Here is a 19,411-nt window from a genome sequence, read left to right as displayed (position 1 = left end):
CTGCCTCATGTAGAGAGAGGATTTTATTTGTTTTAAGCATTTAATCACGGACCCACTTCAATGAATGGTAATCATTTTGTCATCTACCCAAGAGGCTGAACAGAAGCTACCCGTTTTTTCATTCAGGTAAAAGTGATAGTCAAAGATCAAAGTTAGGGAAAAGAAAAATGGATAGAAAGATTTCTGCAAACTTTTGAGTCATTTGAAAAGGTTTTCTGCCTAAAGCTAAGCTTCCCAGTAAATGTTGAAAATAAACTTGATCCTTGTGTTCGAATACTTAGAAATAGATTTATTGATCTTATTGTAAAGCTGTTTCTTTATTTTCACTCTGTAATTTGAAGTGTAATTAATGTAACGCTAATACAGACTTTTTAAAATAGAGCTTTCTTTTGTTCATATAAAGGGGGTTTTCTTGGGTAACTTTTTTTTCAGTAGCATAAAATTCCTTATATTCTCTTAACCCCATTTTCTGTTTTCAATGTATTTTAGATATCACTTCATAACTCTGCAAATTGAATTTTAAAAAAGTAGAAGAAATACTGCTATGATGTAAATATTTTCAATATTTTTCAGACACTGCATCTTTGTGTTTATTTTCCTCTCTTAATGTAACAGTCAGAGAGTACAAATAAACTATTTATGTTTCAAGCTATTCCACAATATTTCCACTTCCTTTCATAATAGCGATTACTCAAGTTCCAGGGTTTTTAAAATGCTGCATTTGCTAATATATCACAAACTGCACTATAAATTGTACTTAGTTTTTATGCCAGCTGCTAAATGATTCACGATCTGTCTTCACCAGTATTTATAGTTCTTCCTAATCCTTTCCTTTGAAGAGGAGGAATGAACAGTCCTTTGCCTGAATCTCTTACCCCCAGTACTCTGCCTTCAAATCCTGTTCTCTAGTTTATGAACTATTTGAATTCTACCTTAGAAAATCAATAATGAATTAGTAAGAAAGCAGTAATTGTTAACACACAAAGAGTACTAACAAGGCAACTCTTCTGTAATGCAGAATTTTTATTTCCAACCATTGTTCTAACTGCTGTTACTCAGTAACTGAATTACCCACTCTGCCCCCTAATCATTTCCAGAATAGGTTATGTGAACAACAAAGCAAGGAAAGGAGGGTTTATTAGAAGCAGCTGGTAAAAATGCAGAATAAACTTTTTTTCTGTAGACACTTCTTCCTCCTTCTCATCATCTTTTTGAGCTATTGCTCTTTCCCACATGTCAGATGATGGCCTTCAGTGTTTTCCAGAGGAAATCCCACCACTGTCTGCATTCTCTCTGTTTCCCATGAAACAATCTTGGCCTGAGAGATGAGACAAAATAATAGCACCAAGTTAATTTGTGTGCTATTGTATTGAGTATGGTCAAAGGTCGTCAATACAGTAGGAGATCGTTTCAATGGGAAGTATATGGGGGAGCAGAACTATACTCAAATGAGGGGTCACTGCTGTATCACTGCAGCTTTTTCCCAAAGCCGATTATTTTTCTTTCAATTTCATGTAACATTATCAAGAATATTCTGTTACTTATTAGGAGATCACATATTCTGTAATCTCTGAACCAGATTTCATTCCTTGCACATATTAAGAACTCCCTCTGTTTCAGCACAAAAGCCTCCTGTGCACCACCTTTACTTAGGAATCTTTTGAAGTCTGTATCTGCCATTAATTCTGTGTATACACTAGTTTTGACAAGCAAAATAACAAGGGTACCTTATGTCCTTTACCCTTACACACCAGAAGTCATGCCATTTGTGTTGCCTATTTGCATTCAAGGAGTCATTCTGCAGCCTTGTTCTACAGAGTGAACATTTCTATGTTGCCCTTTCTATAAAACCAGTTGTTTCATTAATGGAAAATGATGAATGTGCTTGAGTCTGTCACTCTACTGAACAAGAAAAACAGATTCTACAGGTTTTCTATTTTCCTTTTTTTGACTTTTTAGTTGTCCACCCAATCAACAGCATTCTTCCCATATTATTAAAAACTTTTCCAAAATTGAGGAATTGATCAGATATAGAGCTATGTGGCATATTTGTGGCTGTGCTACCTAGACCAACTCGGTTTTGTATAGTAGAAGCTAGAGAATTCATGGGAGATTTGTATCGCATTATACTAGCTCTTATGAAAATGGATGGGAATGCATATTTCTCATTAAAATGTCTAAGAGAATAAATCATATCCACCATCACCTAAGTCTTGCTTTCCTGTTGGAAATAACTAGTTTCACAGTAGTAAAATTAATACTCAGGTTTGTATTACTTTTGTTTGATTTTCCACATATACATATTACACTGGATTGATCACTCTGTTTTATGTTTTCTCTGAAGGTTGAGATCAATGAACTATATTTCACAGACAGGAAATCAAGGCAGAACCTGGACCTAAAAAATAACTTTGCTGCTAACTTGCATTCAAAAAGATTCTTTGGGCTTTATTTATGTTTCTATCTATGCTATTGATATCTTTAGAGTTTCTTCCACTAGTTATGAATTGGATAGCTTTGAACTTTTAATTTTATTTAAGTATTAACCCTAAAGAAGGCTTACATATCTTCTCAAGATATAAGTACTGAATTTCTGGAAACTGGATTCACATGAATTGGGAAAACAAAATAAGATTTCCTGCTTCATCCAGAAATAGAAACCATTTATACCATCAGGTGGAACATAAGGGATGAAGTACTAATTGTTTGGCCTTCTTAACATCATTGCCTTTTCATTAATTCAATAAAAGTCTGTTTTTAAGGGCTCTTCATGGGCCCTGTATTACTGCTATTATACAATTTTCTCCTGAAACTCACTAATGATGTGCTGAAAACATCATTATTTCCACAGTACTTGTGTTCTTTATTCATGAAAAGTAATAAGTATAGTCAGTAAAATGCTAAGCTCAGGGGATGATGATTACTATGACAAGATCAAGGGCATTTCAATGAATTTCTTTTCTGTGAAAATCCTTGCATTTGTAATCTAATAATTCTGGCAGCCTCTATATGAAAAAAAAATTGATTGTGTGGGAAAGGTAAATACAATATGAGCTTTGTTTTACAAATAGGTTACTATACAGAAATTATCAAGCATTCTATTTTTTTTTTTTCCAGGCGGCATTCCAGGAATTTAGGTATTGCTTTGTATTGCTTTAATCAATTAAATTGAAGAGAGAATTTTTTGTCAATCCAAAATTGCATAAGCAAATTCCTAGTTCTAATCACATTTTATCCTTAGTTATATTCTGTCTCTAAAGATTGCAAAGGTAAAATATATCCTGATTTATATTCCTGTATGAGCAAATGAGGTACTAGAATATAACTACCTTGAAGCAGCCAGTGGATCCCTAAATTGACTAGCTCATGTATTTCTTAATTTCCCCTCCTTTGCTTTCTGAACACAAAGGTGTATTACTGCCCAGAGGTATCATCACACATTTCCCATTTTCATCTGGAATAAAAAAAGTTCACTTTTACAAAACTTCCCCATTCTGCTAGGAAAATTACTTTGATAGGATACATTGCAACTGCTTTGCATTCGCAGCAATCCCATCTGAAAAAACATTAAGAAAAAGGTAGCACCAGACTGACTTAGAGACATGCTGAGGGATTTCCAATGGAACCAGCAAGACTGGAAGCCTGCAGCATTTCTGGAAAGAGGTCCTTGGCCTTTACAGGAGAACAAACACAACCAGCATTCCACAGGTACCTCACTATTTTTTCAAAGACATGAACGATCAATACCCAGGGATTAGTAAGAACATAGCAATCACATATGAGACTGTTTCCATGTACTTTCTTAGTCTCTGATGACTTTCAGGTCAGGGAATTCCTTTGCTTTTTCTGTTTAGTAACCCTCAACAGATTTACAATACTAGTCCAGGCTCCAACGTCAAGTTCTTCTACTGACAACATCCTATAGTGAGGAGATTCACAGAAAACTTAGCTGCTGTCTGAAGAATTTTGTTTGGTTTGAACTTGGCTCCTCCTGGCTTTGGCTTTTTTCTTAGAAGTCCTGCTGAATTTTTGCTGCCAGTGAATTTGCAATCTCTACCATAATCCTTACTAAACTGTGCCTCCTGGCCCTCCCCCCCCCCACCCCCACCCCACCCCCCAACTGAAATATCCTACTTTATTCAGTTCTTCCTTGTAAAGAAGTTGTTCCATGCTTTGATCATCCTTGTTACCCTTGTCTGAATCTTTTCTAGTTCCAATACATCTTTTCTGAGATAAGGGGATCAGAACAATTCCCCTGTTTTATTTCTTACATCCGATTTTCTTTTTTGGCCTCTATAGAGCATTAAACCGAAGTTTTGCACAGATGTTTCATAAACTAAGTTCCAGTTGCTGCATAGTTCTGACTAGCCCACCATATTATATGTGAAGCTAGGGGGTTTTTCCCCATGTCCATCTCTTTACATTCATCTATCTTGAAGTTCATCTAGCATTTCAACTGCTGTGTGATTTGGTCTTATAAGGGGCAGTGTTGTCCAAGAAGTTTTATCATTTGATCATTTAAAACATCAGTTGATACACATTTCTAAGATACATGTAAAACATAGATTAAGCTTGGGTTTGCAGTTAACTTTTGTTTTTAAAAAGTGAAGTGGCATTATAGGATTAAAAAGTGAATGACAAGACATTTATCTTAAGAATACTGGAAATTCCTTCATGTTAAGTTCAGTACAGGAAGCCAATGTTCTGACCAACCAAGATTTGTCTCTGTGCATCCAACTCAAAAAAATCACTCTTTTCAAAGAGTGAGCATTTTACTGTTTTCAAAACTCTGCATTGAAGTTAATTTTTCTCCATTCAACATAGCTGTAAGTCCATATCTTTGTTTTTCCATGTGGCAAAAGAATACCCAGTGCAGTTTTAGGTAGAATCCACATTGCATAACGGCATTTAATCCCAGTTACACTACATGCTTTAAGTTGTAAACAAGAATATGTATATCTACTTCATGGACAGCAGAACATAGAAGCTATCTAGCAGGATGTGGCTTTCTAAGGTTTTTGAAGTTCTCGAGGAATAATGAAAATAAGTGTTAGGAAAAAGAAAATACAGGAAATATTTTCTGCTGGGAAGAGAAAGAAAGGAAGGAAATGCTTTAAGGGGCCTGTACAAATATGCTTTTGTTGTGAGAAAAGCATGGCTCATCTGTTCTTAGTATAGTTAATAAAAACTCTGACAGTATGAAATATATTCTACTTCTTTCCCTCAGAATCAGAAATCCCAGAAGGAGAAAAAAAAAAAAAAACCTGCAAGGATTTGAGTTACCAAGGCATTGATGAAGTTCACAAAATCTAAACAAGGAATTACATGAACAACCACACAAGCTAGACTGAATACTGTACACTCCTGAATTAAACATAGTGATCTATCCTTATGTCTGAACAATCCGTCCAGATTCAGAAGAAAGGTAATGAAGAAAAAGGCTTGGATTCTATCAGAACATATCTGTAGCTGAAAACAGATGTCAAAGGAAAAAGAGTGGAATGACTTTAAAGGACCACCACAATCCTGGAAAAGGTGTTCAGAGATAGTATCTTCTATTTTAATATTTTCTAATCTTTCTAGTATGCATGTGTGTGGTTCTCTCCTGGGGTGTGACATCCTCCAAGTTTTATGATCTGATCCAATCTACACCTATTTATTCCTAACATAAATCCTGCAGAAATAGTTTCACAATTTTCCTTCCAGTTGTAGTTTTAGTAATATTTTAAATTACCTGTCAATAATACTGTATTTTTGAGCAATATCAATTAGAATGTGCTGAGTTATCTTTCCACTGTGATTTGTCTGCTGCTGTTTCTATTACACTAATTTCATGGACTAGAGTCTTGTAGAGGTATAATTTGGAATCTGTATAAAATTTATTATGCTTTCCTATCAAGTCATAGACTGTAGCACTGCTTGTGGTCTATGCTACATTGTATATCAATAAATGTATACTTTACATTCATACTGATAGCTTTATTTCTGCTATTATTATTCAAATTATATAAACTTCCATATACCCCACGCAAATTCTATTTCCACAGAGTGAATTCTCAAGTATTTCACTAGTTATGTGCCTCTTGTTTATTCCTCTGGCAAAGCTAACATAATTGGAACCATAAGAATTTGTAGAAAACATGAAAGCTTTTCCTATTCTTGCTATTCACTTAATATGCTATCCACTCTCAGACAGCCCACTGTAAAAATTTTTATAGCAACTCTTAATAGACTACCTTCTCAGTCATTTAGATAATTGTGACAAAGCCAAAAACCAAAACCAAAACCAGCTAAGCAATTACAGCAAGGGGAAATATTTTTTGTGTCCACACATAATATTGCAAAAATTAAATAGTGTTGCTTATCCAATGTATTTTCAACATTCAGCCAAAGGATAAAAGAACTGAACATTCTTTTATTCTCCATCTGAACAGTACTCTATTCAAAGGAATCATTCCCTCCCCTGAGCTTTGTAGCCTTTTAGGAAAAATATACCAGTTTATACCAAAGTTTATCCAACTTTGTCTAACAATGCTTTTTCACTTCTGATAAATCTGTTCTTTATTTTTGTGACCTATACTCATGTAATTTCTTGAAATCATAAACTAATCAGATCTTGAAATTATAAATTTTAAATTCTCAGATATATTGTATGTATCTGACAAGTAGACACAGTTAAATTAAAAAAAATGCTCTAAGAGGCCCATGAATATAATTTTCAGCTTCCTGTTTCAAGACCTACTTTAATTCAAGCTGATGCTTGTCTAATCTTTTCCTAAAAGATTTCCAATAGCCATGTAATTGGGAATACAGGCCAAAAGTCACTCTTGTCTTTAGTACTATGTCAATCTATAAATTATATACTACTGGAAAAACAGGGAAGAAAAATCTTCATTTTCTTTATGGGGATATTTGTATCATTACATCCTTCCGAGCTCTATCAGAAAAGGATAGACCTATAAATTTAGAAAAAGTCTATAATCAATTGTTGCAGCTGAACTTCTATAGTAAAAAACAGGAAGATGGAGCTGAGTAAGTTAATACTGAAGCAGCTTGATCTGAAAGAAATTCATTACCATCCTAATCTAAAAACGTTTGAAGTCAATGGAAAAACTGTTGAAACACGAAATGCTATCAAACATTGGAGTGTATGGAAAGGTAATTGATTTATTAGAGTAATTTTATATTTAGATGTAAGCACCCAGAAGATAGAGGCCTCATTACAAATACACATACAATCAAAAATGTTCTAAACCAGTAAATAGTAGAAGCATACAGGTAAGTATAAGATCACCAATCCAGGAACAAAAGGAAAAGAAAAGAAAAAGTGCTGCCAATCAACTTCTTTTTACTTCTGCACAGCATTACATTAAAAAATAAACAGTGTGTGTAGGGTTAACCTCCAGGAAAGTTATGAAAAAATAATTATGCTCACTCACTTCTCAGGTAATAATGTTTACCTTTCTTGAATTTGGTCCACCACTTGAAAATTAGTTATTTTTATTAATGTGAAATTCTTTTTCTCCAGGAATATAGGTGAGTATTTTGTTGTCTCATGGAATGAAAATGTGAAATGGTCATCAGGTATCATTTCCTCTCTCAGTATATCAGGTTTTGAGATATGAAGGACATACTTTGCTCTACCATGTAGAATGACTGTGAGCCAATTGTACAATTATATGCATTCTCGCTATTGAGAAGAAGTCACGCAAAAGACTTAAGACCTGAACACTCCCAAGCATATGAATAGCTTTTCTTCCACATGAATTATCCTGTTGACTTCACTAGGACTGCTTCCATTTCTCAGTCTTGGCAGGATGAGGACTATTATTTTTATGATGTAAAAAAATTGCTTAATAAAATGAAGGCAGAAATTTCTTAGTGTTAAGAAATCACAAAAACTTGTCAAATTATCCCCAGAACACAATACAGTGAAAACCACTGTATTTAAATATGCAGGTAGTAAAATGAAACATTTTTAAATAACTGCTTTTTCAGTTTTAGCATCAGCTCATAGGTCAGCATTCTTCAGTGTATCTTTCGTTGCCAAAGCATGGTTCTCACTAACATGCTTCAGCCTTTGATTCTGAGGTATTCATGTGATCTTGTGTAATGCCTCGGGGTGGAGTCTACCACCCATCAGTGCCAATGGGAATTGTGCCCTTGACTTCAGTCCCAGAAATTCCTATTCAGAATCCTGGTTACAAGCAAGTAAAAGGCAAAATATTCTATTCAAGGAATTCATCCTTAATGTCAGGTTGATTCATGTTTTAAAACAGATAAAGCAAAAATACATTGTGCTGATACTCCATAATGCTTCATGCTTTTCTTGATGGTACACAGCACCAGTAAGGCAGTTTTCATTATATTATTTCTATTAATAAACTAGGCAAAACCCCCAAATAAATCTACAAAATTCCTGATTTTGAAAAAAATGTTACTAGTATCATTTCAGTATTTTCAGTGGATTGCTGTAAATATAAACCTGCAGGTTAATTTAAGAAGAACCAGAAAAGAGATCTGTTTCTATGATTTAAGTTTCCTATTTCAGCAACATGAATAAAGTTTTCAATTGCTTTAGAACATGCATTCAGAGGTTTTTTTAATTTATACTGTTATATTGTTCATTTATCATTTTACCATTAAAATTGTAACCAAGAAAGGGAGAAGTACAAGAACATTGTAGAAATACTTTGTGAATTAGCAACCAATGGAAGCTTCTGGAATTCAAAATAAATATATTAACTTCTTACACAAACACTTTTTTTCAGTCACTGAAGCTTTATTGATTTTCTGCAGATAGATTTTTGGGGCTTGGAAATATTAACATACAGCAGAAAGGATTAACGTGCAAGTTCATACAGTATGTTTATTCACTCCAGAGGTGGAATGATATAAAGTCATCTTCTTACAAATCTGTACATTACAAAAAATTTATGTCTTGGGAGCAGCGTCCTTTACAATCTAGTTATTCTGGTTGCATTCCAGTATAATCTTAATTGATTCATTCAAATTTTTTCAAGGTTATTTAGAGGATGCAAAATCAAAAATACCGGCATTGCTAAATTTTGTTCATCTGGAACTGTAAGTGAATATTATTGATTTTTACACATTACTTTTAAAACCTAATAGCATTTAGATTGAAGGCAGTGGCAAAACTAAAATCCCTTATGTCAGTAGTGTACTAAAGAGGTAGGAAAAAAAGTAAAATGTTCCGAAATAAATTATATCTTGTTTAGTCTTTGGACACTGCCCAATTTAAGCCAAGGATTTAAGACTTCAAAATGTTTCTCTGATACTTTTATGAAAGCAACAGCAGAAGGGAAGAATCCAGGTGAAATCACTTTAAAAGCATTATAATGCACTAGCAACACAAAGATTTTAGGTTTTAAAGTATAAATTTTTTGGAGGGGGAAAAATGTGCAACATGCAGGATATTCAGTAATGCAATGTTCTGTAATAACATTAAATTAAATGCTATCATTTGCATTAAGTTGTCTTCAACACTTATCCTAGGCTTACAGTTAAGTAAGGATTCTTGACAGAAGAGTGCTATGTCTGACAGACAGTTGATAATTGATTTACCTTGGTAGTGAAGAAGAGAGCAAGAGACATTTTTTTCCTTTAATTTATGTCAACATTTTGTACAAAGGAACCTTGATTTTCTCCAAAATACTCCACCCTCATGAAAAATCAAAGGGGATTTTTTTTAACAAGATTAGTTCTTTTTGTTAATCACTTTCAATATGGGTAACACCTCTGGCACTGTCAGGCTGGTGAACTTTCCAGTGGCATAAAAGGAACATATGCTTCCATCCAGTGTACAAGCTAATTTTCAGCCAGCTTTGGAAAACTGGTAAAAAGCTGATCATGCAATGCAGCAAATAATTTAGCCTTTTCTGCATTTCATTTTGCACAAGGCACAAAATTTCAAAAGTGATTTAGCTTGTTGAAAAGACAGTTTTTCATTGCTGTATATTCTGTTGCACTTCCACTTTTCTGTTGACACCAATATTTTAAGGAGTCCTTGAGAGATGTCAGAGTGCACAACTGAGTCAAGCTTCTGGTTTCTGTGTCCTTATAGACTGGCTTCACCAAACACAAATGTGTTGAGCTCCAAAGGCCAGGTGAGGCAAAAAATCAATTTTCCTCCTTGGGTATCTCACAGTAAATTTCACTTCACATCCCTCAACGGAGTGAAAGCCTTTGATTCTGCCTTGCTGGTGAAGATATGCAAAACTTGTGGATGGCAGTGAAATTCATATGTACATAAGGGATTTATATCTTTGGAGCACTAGAAATAGAAAAAAAGTAATGGATGAGCTAGAAAAAAATGGGTTTTTTCAGCTGAGTTTCTGTTGTAATGCTAAGAACCCATGTAGTACACAGCCTCCAGTGGCCCACATAGAACTGTTTTCAGCCTCAGGCAGGATCACATTGCCAGATCTTTTTAAACATGTTGGAAATATGCAAGATGATATATTAATGTTTATTCATTATGTGGTATTCTCACCCCTCTGAATCAGTTATAACTAGTGCTATAATGCAACACTTAATATGGTTGATAGCATAAAAGTTTTTGGATATTACGTTGTGTCATGTTAGAATAACATATAAAATAAAATTAAGCCCATTAATACTCACTAATAGTATTTCGGCACCTTCCATAAAATCTGTAGAGCTAATAGGGAATTTCTAGCAAAATGTTACTTTGATAAAAATCAAAAATTATTTTCCAAACATCTATGAAAAATATCTTTTCTTAAATAAATATGAAAAAAATAGTTATACTACTTATCTCATTTGCATTGCTTATTACACCATTTGCATTGCAAACTTTATGGCTAACTAAAATTCCCTCTGCAGTGCTAATCACGAAGGTATTCATTTCACATCACAAACTGTTTTGTAATGTTCATGCATGTTGTTGAATTGCTTCTTGTTTTCACAATGCATCCAGTAGTATAACACTTGGTGAAAGTCCCTGAATGCAAATTATGTGTTACATTGTAATGTACTGCCAAATACGATAATTTATGTAAGGCCTATTGAAAAAGACTTATCATACACACAAACCATATACTGTACTTTTAAGCACAGGTCTGTCTTCATTTCCAGTCTCAGAGACCTGAAGAGAGCCAACGCTTTCTAGCTTTATGCTATCTGCAACAAATAAAAGACTAACAACAGAAGTCATAGCTGCTTTAGAAGATCTATTTCTTGAAAACTAATTGGCAATGTTTTACCAGTTTTCCCTTGAAATCATAGCTGTTTTTCCAAAAATAGTGATTTCATTAAACCTGAACTGTTGTTTTATCATTAAATGTCCAGGAAAATTTAATAACTGATACTTAAAAAACTTAATGCAGTCATAGCTCATGAATATTTTAAAAATGCAGAATGGCTTTTAGATCTGCGTAAAATAACTATGGGACAGTCTCATTCTCAGATGTAGAATACATTTGGCCTGGAACAATTCCTGCAAATTTAACTAAAGTTGGACCAGAATTTTAGACACCTTCTTTTAAGATTACTGAGAACAGATCCTTCCAGCAGTATCACAGATGTAGTGTAAGACAGCCTGATACAAAATATGAGAATGAGAAATCCAAGAAGGCTTTAGGAAAAACTGCAATTCCAAACCAGTGAAAAATAATATTTATAGTTTTAGTCAATTTATGCACAATAGCCTGCATAATGTGAGTAATTACCTGATTTTTTTTCCTTTTTAAAGGTGAGGCAATTCAGGCATGTATTTTCAAAAATTTCTAGCTTGTAGATAGTTGAACAATTCCAACTGAAATCAATGGTAGTTGTGAGTTTGCATTACTACTGAATTACTAATAAATTACTAAATTTATAATTTATTTTAAATAAGTTATTTATATAGCAAGATACACTAAGTATGCTGTTTCTGAAATTGTGTCCATATATGATCTGAGCTGTGCTCTCAAAGATTCAGCCTAAAAGCTGGAGCTAAAACGGAAACAGGCCCAGTTTAAACCACTAGAATGTACTGATGGCCATTGACAGAAACAAGTACTGGGTTCTCTGCTTTCATCTCAGACACTGAACTATCAAAGTGAAACTATGGCACAATATACATTTCTTGTACACTATTTTTCTACGCTTGCATTATGCTAAAAAGTTGCAAAAATGAACAGCCATTTCCCCATTACTTCTCAAGTGATGAATAAAACACTTACTCTTCCATAACATGGTGCTGTGGTGGGTTAAATTTGGTTGGCTGCCAGATGCCCACCCAGATGTTCTCTCACTCCCCCTCCTCACCAGGACAGCAGGGGAAAAGTAAGATAGAAAAGCTTATAAGGTCACGATAAAGACAGGGCAATCACCTACCAATTACCATCATGGGCAAAACAGGGCTGTCTTGGGGAAGGTGGAACAGATCCTTCTGGAAGCTATGTCAAGGCATATGGGTACAGGGAGGAGCTTAGAGACAGGCAACATAGTTTCACCAAAAGCAAATTGTTCCTAACTAATGCAGTGGCCTTCTGTGGTGGAGCGACTGCACTGGTGGATAAGGGAAGAGCACCTGATGTCATCTGCCTTGACTTCCATCACACAGTCCCACAAAACTTTGTCACTAATTTGGAGAAATATGTTTTTAATGGATGGACTATTCAGTGGATGAGGAATTGCCTGGATGCACACATCCAAAGAGTTGCAGTCAACAGCAGCACCTCCAAATAGAGATCAGTAACAAGTGGTGTCCCTCAAAGGTCCATATTGGGATGAGTACTGTTTATTATCTTTATCAGTGACATAGGCAGTGGGATTGAGTGCACCCTCAGCAGATTTGTGGATGACACCAAGCTGAGTGGTGCCGTTGATTTGCTTGAGGGAAGAGATGCCACCCAGAGGGGCCTGGATAGGTTTGAGGAGTGAGCACGTGTAGGGGAGTGGGCCCATGTGAACCTCATGAGGGTCAACAAGGCCCACATGCAAGGTCCTGCACCTGGGTCAGGGCAGCCCCTACTTTTAATACAGGCTGGGGGATGAAAGGATTGAGAGCTGCCCTGTGGAGAAGGTCTTGGGGTGCTGATGGATGAAAAGCTGGACATAAGCCAGCAATGTGCACCCACAGCCAACCAGGCTGCACCAGAAGACGTGTTGCCAGCAGGTTGGGGGAGGTGATTCTGTCCCTCTACTCTGCTCTTGTAATGCCAGGAGGCTTTGGAAGAGTTTAACAACTAACTGTGTAAGATCCTAACAGAAAAGCATGTTCCCAGCATGAAAAAATTGTACTATTAAACTGGTTGGGCCCCTTGAGGGCAAAATACGTATTTTATAACTTCATACAAACAAAACTAGGAACTTACATATATGCATAGTTAAGGCAAAGAGAACACTTTTTAAATTTTAAATTATCTTTAAAATAACAAAGCTTTAGCAGTAACTTATCTTAAACTCCTAACCCCAAATTCACCACAACCTTGTCAGAATCACTGAATCTGCAGTACTGTTTTATGGCTTGCTCAACCGTTAGCAAACTATGCATTAATTAACTTCATCCTGCTATTCCAAATCATAGACCGAGAAATTACTGTTTTATACTGTAAAATATCATGTTAGTTAATTACCTTAATAATCTTAAACCACCTTTTGGCTAAGGATGCCAAATCCAGTCCGTATTTCACACTATTTTTAGATGTCTTCAATACCTAAAGCAGTAAATTAGATACCTGTATTGACAACTCTCTTACCTGTCTATTTTTTATATAATAACATTTACATTTAATTTTAAAATACCAGTTCTGAGAAAAAAAATTTGTCTTGACTGCATCCATTTCTGAGTGAATCAGACATAACTGGAGGACCAAACGAAAAATAATTCCTTCTTGTTAGGTGATGCACAAGCGGAATGCTTCTTTACAGGTCTAATTTGGACATTATTCAACATGGTAGAGAGAAATCAATTAACATAGTGAACACTAACCTGGCTACTAAATCTACAGATTATATAATAATAACATAAAACCAGGGGCAGATGTCTGGGCCACTGTGGCTAAGTGCCTGCTTGCTGCTTTTGTAGCACCAAAACTCTGTGGGTGCCCTGTGTCTGGTGTCAGGCAGGAGGATTTTCCCCTGGGAGAGACAGGCACGGGCAAGACTGGACAGGGTGTTTCCCCTGCTCCCTGCTCCAGCCACTTGCCTTTTGAACGGAATGAGCAGGAGAGGACTGCTAAGACTCATTCGTGGTCATGGCAAGTCTTTGGATGATGTCCTCTCCCCACATAAGCCGTGGGAGGGAGCGTGGCTTGCAGAAGGAGTGCTGAACCCTGTGCTGAAGGTGATCTCCCTAGGTCCCAGCAGAGAAGGGCTCCGCTGGACTCCTCCAGACTGAGAGCACAGGCAACGCTGCCCTCAGCTAATGAGCTACCCAGCTGCTTTGTGGCACAGCCAGGCTGTGACCTGCCTCTTGGCCCTGCCATGGTGACACCCGGAGCCTGCTGCACAGGGCCGCAGGGGGGGAGCCCAGCAGGCTGTCCCAGCTGTGCCAGGTGCATGGCCACCAAGGGCAGGGATGGCCTCCAGTCCCTGGGCACAGGGACAGCCTGGAGGCCAGCACTCTGAAGGCTTCTGCTGTGTGGCCCTCCACTGTGACACAAAGCCCTACCACCCTGCTGCCAGTGTCACCACTCAGCAACGCAGCATCACCAAGCCCGACCAGGACAAAAGAGGCACCACCAGCCTGCCAGCCTGCACCGTTGGGACAGAGCTGGCCAGGGGCTGTCCCGCAGCACAGGAGAGGACCTCTTGGAGTGGCCGGTGAGGTTAATTGGAGGGGTCGAGTGGGGGAGACTCAAGGCTGGATGAGGCTGCTGCAGTCCCAGCTCCTAGCAGGGCTGTGTTCAAAGCTGCATCTGCAGGATGGAAATCCTGCTTTGTCCCTCCTTTGTGGAACAGAGACAAGCTCCTGGGGAGATGAGAAGCACCACAAACACCTGGAGGTGCCCACAGCCGTCAGGCCTTTTCAGCTGGATAGCAGTGGCGAAGGTTGGCTTGGTGTCGTGCCAAGAACATGGGAATGCGTTCTCAGTGCTTCAGGGAGCACTGCAGGGCTCATCGTCCTCATTCCTGCAGAGCCAGCGGCAGTTGCAAAGCCGTTGCAAGGGGTATGAGAGCCAGCACCTTCCCCTAGTGCTTTGGAGCACCCACTGGTGTCCTGCCAGGCACGGGAAGGATTCTCACCCCCAAGGTCAATCCGTCTGGGACTTTTTGCCACTCTTGGAAGTGCCTGAGATGGATCTGGGTTGCAGGAGGGAAGGGGCTGCACAGTGGTGGCATCCCTGGTAGGTGTGACCACCCCATGGGGCCAGGAGGCAGGTCTTGCTCACATGCTCTGGGAACAGCTGATCGATCGCCAGCTCTGGTGTCAGGATGGAATTTTTCCCTCCGGGGCTGACTGGCCCTGGTCCTCAGCGTTTTTTCACCTTCCTCTGCAGCACTGAACACGGCCCCTTGCCAGGGCTCCTCTGGGCCGCTTTGGGTAAGCAACTGCCTGCTGCTCTTGCAGCACCAAGACGCCACCGGGGCCCTGGGTCTGCTGTCAGGAAGGATTTTTTTTCCCCTGGGGCTGACTGGCACTGGTCCCCAGGGCTTTTTTTCCTTCCTCTGCAGCACTGAGCAGAACACCTTGCCAGGGCTCTTCTGGGCCAATTTGGACAAATCCCTGCCTGCTGCTCTTGCAGCAAATAGAAGCTGCTCTTGCAGGCTGAAGACACCACTGGTGCCCTGGGCCTGGGGTCAAGAAGGAATTTTTCCCTCTGGGGGGACTGGCACCGGTCCTGGGGGATTTTTTGCCTTACTTCGCCAACACTGAGCACAGCCCCTTGCCAGGGCTTCTCTGGGCTGTTTTTCTTAAGTGTCTGTGTTCTTGCAGCACGAAAACATTGCAGGTACCCTGGGTCTCTTGGGAGATGCCACTTTTCAGCTGTCCCAGCATTCAGTGGAAGTGCTGTTTTGTCCTTGATCTGCTGTTCATGTCATGTGTGTGCTGGTCTCAGCGTGGGAGCCTTGTGCTGCAGCCGTGCAGTGGCATGTACGTTCACGCCCGCAGGCCTGGCAGCGGCCTGGCATTGCTGGGAGGGTTGGCTGGTTGCCCAAGCCTAACCTGGGTCAAGGTGTCTCAGCAGCCGGAGTGCAGGGCATGTTCAGCTGCTGCTTCCTGTCCACTCACGCTCACCCTCAGGGATGCACTGAGAGCTGCCTCCAGCACCTGGTGTTCTACATACCCAGGTTTCTTCCCATCCAGGTCTGCTCAGGCGCTTGCACGGTGCACCAGCGATGGGGGCAAAGCCCTGCTCCACATTACATACTCACCCCTCTTTCTTCTCCACACTTCCAGCTCCACCCTGAGATGCTCCCCTCCTGTGCCACTCATAGATTGTGGGGGAGTAGAGAGGGAAGCAAGGAGGCCTCCTCACGACTTTTTCATCTGTACAATAGTTTGCAGTTGAGGGTGACATTATTGAGAGCCTCTGGGCAAGGATTAGGGGAAAAGCTAATAAAGCAGATATTGTTGTGGGAATCTACTATAGGCACCCAGCCAGGATGATGGCACAGCTGTAGTATTCTAGAAGGAATTAAGGGAAATCTCCAGATCAGTTGCCCTTGTCCTTATGGGCAACTTCAACTTCCCAGATGTTCAGATGGGATCTGAAAAGCTCCAGGAAATTCCTGAAGCACACTGAAAACAACTTTTTGGTACAAGTACTAAGGGAGTGTAGAGGGAGATGCTGCTCTCTGTTCTCTGGTGTCCAGTGACAGGATGCAAGGGAATGGCTTAATGTCAGGGGAAGGTCAGACTGCATATTGGGACAAAGTTCTTTGCTGAGAGAGAGGTAGAGCACTGGAACAAGTCCCCAGGGAAGTGATCATGGCCCCAAGCCTGGTGGTGTTCAAGAAGCAGATGGTTTATCATTTGGGTGACCTGTCAGGAGTTGGATTCAATGATCCTTATGGGTCCTTTACAAATCAGGATATTCTGTGATTTTATATCCTATATTTAACTGTCTCATAAGTACTTTTCACTTAAACACTAACTTACATAAACTTTATGAGAGATGACAACTGAGTCCATTCATATGACAGTTAAAATTTTTTTATGTAATTTTTTTGATTTAGAAATTTAAAAAGCAGTTACCTTGCAACCTGCACAACAATTAGGAAAAAAAGAAATTTTTTTTGTATTATGTATTACAGAGCACATGCTGTCTAGTATCTAATGAACTTCACAATACAAGTAGCACAAAAAGGAATTTTTCAGATACAATACTATGTTCTGGATGGGACACCATAGTGCAATGTGGAAAAGAGGATTGAACACGTGGATTTATCATTCCTATGCATCCCCGGGCAAGTCATTCAATTGTTCTATTGGAGAGTCATCCATCTCCATAATGGGATTTAAAATCAAGTCTCTAACTTTCTGTTCATCTGGTCCATCTAAGGCCAGCTGCTAACTCACCCTGGCAGAGTGACCAGTTACAGAGACAGTTTATATGAGGTAATGCATACAAATGCAAGTATAAATACTGCTTGCTAGACTGTAAACTTCCTGGGACTTAGACTGTCTTTTTCTGTGTATCACTTTTTATGACCTATACAGATCACCACAATGAAGAATCACCACCCTGCTTTAAGGATAAGCTTTAGCACACTTCCAGTATTCTGGTCTTTGGAGCTAGAGCATTCATACCTATTATTTTTTTTAAGTAGATGTTATATACATATCTTCCATATTCTGTTCTCCACACCATATAGCAAAGACTAGTTTCTAACTCAGTCCTCTCTAAGGCCTTATTATACATACAGACAGATATTTGAAAGCAGATCCTAGAATGTGAGTTGTATTGCTTGATTTTAGCAATACCAATAAGTATTTGACAATTTGGATATTTTCTATGTACCTGAGTGCCCCAGAATATTAATGAATTTGTCAATAATACTGTGTTGTGTAACTGCACATATACGATCTTAGAAATCACGTATTCATGGGTAGAAATAAATCCCCAAGTTGGAAAGGTGACTGAGTGCCAGTAGTCTTTGATTAATGTCATATCCCTTGAGGCAGAACAGCACTAGTGCTTCTTGTCATAAGTATACATTTTCCCACTGATTTCTTAATGCCTACTCTGAATCTTCTGCTTGCTTCCTTGTAATTAAATTCACATTGTTACTTGTGATAGAGAAATCAGGCAAGAAAGCTGTTGCACTGGACATACTTCTTTTCCTTTTTCTTTTCTTCACTACATCTAAGAATACTTACTGTGTAACCTTAGCACAGACAAGTTGATCCAAACTCCTGTGCAGCATCCCAGTCATCTCTGAGTCTATGTTCTCTTTTGTTTTCCATATAGATGTGCTTCTGCATACTCTTAACCTATCAGTCTAAATAAATTAATTAGATGTGTATGACCCATTATCAATAGTGGATCTGGTAGCAACCCAAATTGCAATACCAGACCCAAGTGAATTCTTCTTGAAATGCTCTAGAAAGTATCTTTTTAGCATCATTGCTGTCACTGACCACAGACTAAAGAATTATTTTGATGGTTTTGTCCTTAATGTCTTCTTTCTTATATTACACGGCATGTTCAGCTTCACAAATGGTCTCTTTGAAAAAGAAAGATAATGCCTTGAATTACATTCAGACCAGCAAGACCTAGTGTATAGGTAAAAGAAGATTTGGGAGATCAGGGTTCTCAGTTTTTCACTGACCTGCCAGGTTACACAAGCCAAAACGATAACATTCTCTTTGGTTAAAAGACAAAAATCTACACTTTGCTGTTCAAATGCAACTGAACTGTGCAGATAACCTTTCTGCTTGCAGAGATGTAGCATTATGTCCCTGGTCACTTGGGACAAGATCCAAAATGCACTACAGTTATCCTTTCAAAGAAACCTTCTCACCGACTTCCATGGATTCTCAAAGAGGCTCTTAGTTTTAGTTTGTGCTGAAGTTTAACTTACTTGTTCTCTCAAGATGCAAGGAGTTTCCTGGGAATTAAAGAGTAATGAGGGGAAATGGAAAATAGAAGAGATTCCCTTGTCGTTAATCAAGAGGAAATTCCACTTGCTGAAACTATTTCAGTTTCAGTCACAGTATAACCTTTAAGATGTCTTACCTTGAGACAAGTACAGTAAAGCTTTGAAAAATTTAAACATCTCTAAGAATACCAGAGCACTGAAAAATAGAGCCCATGAAATATGCTTACTTTTACTGAGTTGTTTTGGGGTTTTTTTCTCTCTGAAATGGGGAGTGGAAGTTTTCCTCCTTCCAAATAATAAGGGTTTGGCAATTCTTGATTCTTCAATGTTAGCAATATTTAGTAGGTGAGCAGTGAGCAGCCAAATAACAGAAGACCATGTGACAGAATACCAT

Source organism: Falco peregrinus, chromosome Z, assembly GCF_023634155.1.
Source record: "Falco peregrinus isolate bFalPer1 chromosome Z, bFalPer1.pri, whole genome shotgun sequence".
NCBI lineage: Eukaryota > Metazoa > Chordata > Aves > Falconiformes > Falconidae > Falco > Falco peregrinus.
The sequence above is the reverse complement of the archived record's forward strand: the minus strand, read 5'-3'. Positions refer to the sequence as shown.